The sequence below is a fragment of the Lutra lutra genome, chromosome 2, assembly GCF_902655055.1.
Source record: "Lutra lutra chromosome 2, mLutLut1.2, whole genome shotgun sequence".
Lineage (NCBI taxonomy): Eukaryota > Metazoa > Chordata > Mammalia > Carnivora > Mustelidae > Lutra > Lutra lutra.
In genome coordinates this window covers 196,291,206-196,293,202 of record NC_062279.1, presented here as the reverse complement: position 1 = coordinate 196,293,202, position 1,997 = coordinate 196,291,206, and the positions used below count along the sequence as shown (strand labels likewise).

Here is a 1,997-nt window from a genome sequence, read left to right as displayed (position 1 = left end):
ATATATATATATATATATCCAATACCAATGTCCTAGCACAGGCTGCTATAACAAAATGCCATGGGTTAGGTGTCTTAAATAACACACACTTATTTCTCACAGTTCTGGATGGAAATCTGAGGTGAAAATGCCAGCATCACTAGAGTAGGGTGAAGACTCCCTTCCTGGCTTGCAGATGGCTGCTTTCTTGCTGTGTCCTCAAATGGTGGGGGGAGGTAGAGAGAAAAGAGAAGAAAGAAAGCAGACTCTAGTCTCTTATTACATGGGCACTTATCCCTTCCTGACAATCGTACCCTCATAACCTCATCTAAGTCTTCTTACCTTCCAAAGGCCCCACCTCCAAAACTATCACATTGGGAGTTAGGAGTTGAAGTGAATTTTGGGAAAACATATTCAGTCATTAACTATCAGAAATTGTGCTCAAAATATAATTCTTCCATTGATTACATGTAAATTATCATAGGTAAAAACTTAAATGGCCTTGAGCACAGGACCTGAACCTGTTGGATTACAGCAGGTTAGAATCCTGGCTGAGAATGGGGGCAGATACCTCAAGCCCCTGATAGTTCTGCAGCACTACCTGCACACCTAGCTGCAAGTAAACCCAGCTGAGGGGTCACCAAGCCCCAGTGGGTGGAAGTTCAGAGAGGTTTAGTGATATGTGTATGTGTGTATGTGTGTGTTTTCCAAGGGAACTAATAAAGAACTTCTTCCCAAAATTGTTGATACACTGCTAAATATGAAATTAAGGGAAACAGAAAAAGGCAAGCATATATCGGGTCTACCTGGCAATGTTCTTATCGTCCTTTAAGCCACCCTCAGGAGGGGAGAGTAAAAGAAGAAACATGCAGTATCACTCTAACTCTGGAAAAGAGAAAAGGGTTAGAAATTTATTCCTGATTTGTGACTCTAAGTGAAAAGGAATTTGCTGCTAACAGCAAGAGCCCCAAACCTGGGGTTGTGGTAGAACACGGTACTTATAGAAATAGACTGGTGTTAAAGCTGTATACCAGTGTACCATACACACACTTAATTGAGTTTTAAAGACTTAAAAGATTCTACATTTGTTTTCTGGTATAAAATGATCTAGACTATAATTAGATTTTCTTCCTCTCCTTGAATACACTAATCTGCAGCATTTTTCAGACAAGAAAATCCTGGGTCCTGTCCATAACTCTGCAACCTGCTAATTAGATGACCTTGCCAAGTCACCAAACGCTGGATCTCAGTCACCTTTCGTTCTGCTTTCCTCTACATTTCCACTTGAAAATTTGAAAAATGCTTTCTATTCACTTGACAGTCATTGTGGAAATGCTCTTAGAGAGCCCTATATAAATATTTTGTAGTGAATTTTGTGTAATCAAGAAAAATATATTTCTTATACCTTTAAATGTATGTAGTATGTGATAAAAATAATCATTTGCATTAAAATTAGGTTAAAATCTTAAACAACCTGAAAAAAATGTAAATGGCCTTTGTTCTCACAAAGTGCACAGACAATACTGTGGATCTTGTATAATACTATAGAAGCCTCTTTATTACTGCCTAAGTGATTTATAGTCATGTGATATAACCACCACTGCTTCAGTAAACAAAAGAATGCAATTTCAAATTCAATTATTAAAATGCTAACATTAGTTTGGGATGGGACCAAACAGAAAATCATTTTTGTCCATGGCTTAAAAGTAACATTATCCACAGTGTGAAGTAACTTGAAAACAATATGGAGCCAAATGTAATGAAACTGAATAATTTTATTTTTTTCATGTGTTCCAAGAGTTATCTTTTACTGAATTCATAACTCAACTAGTCCAACCTGAGACTTTTCCAGGAAGTCTCCTTTTAAGCTCTTATTTCATATAGAAATATAAAGGTGAACCATTTTTTTCTTCAGCTAATGATTAAATTTTGTTGAGTTCCTCCTATATGACATGTACTATTCCAAACATATGTGTAGTTCGCCTTATGTGTTTTTCCTTCTCTTCCATATTTTCCCC

The 1,997-nt window shown here is 36.8% G+C and overlaps 1 pseudogene; it reads left to right on the top strand.

The window, feature by feature from the left end:
* The first annotated feature begins 475 nt into the window (after positions 1-475).
* Positions 476-1,044, top strand: LOC125094184 (D-aminoacyl-tRNA deacylase 2-like; annotated as a pseudogene).
* The last annotated feature ends 953 nt before the right edge of the window (positions 1,045-1,997 follow it).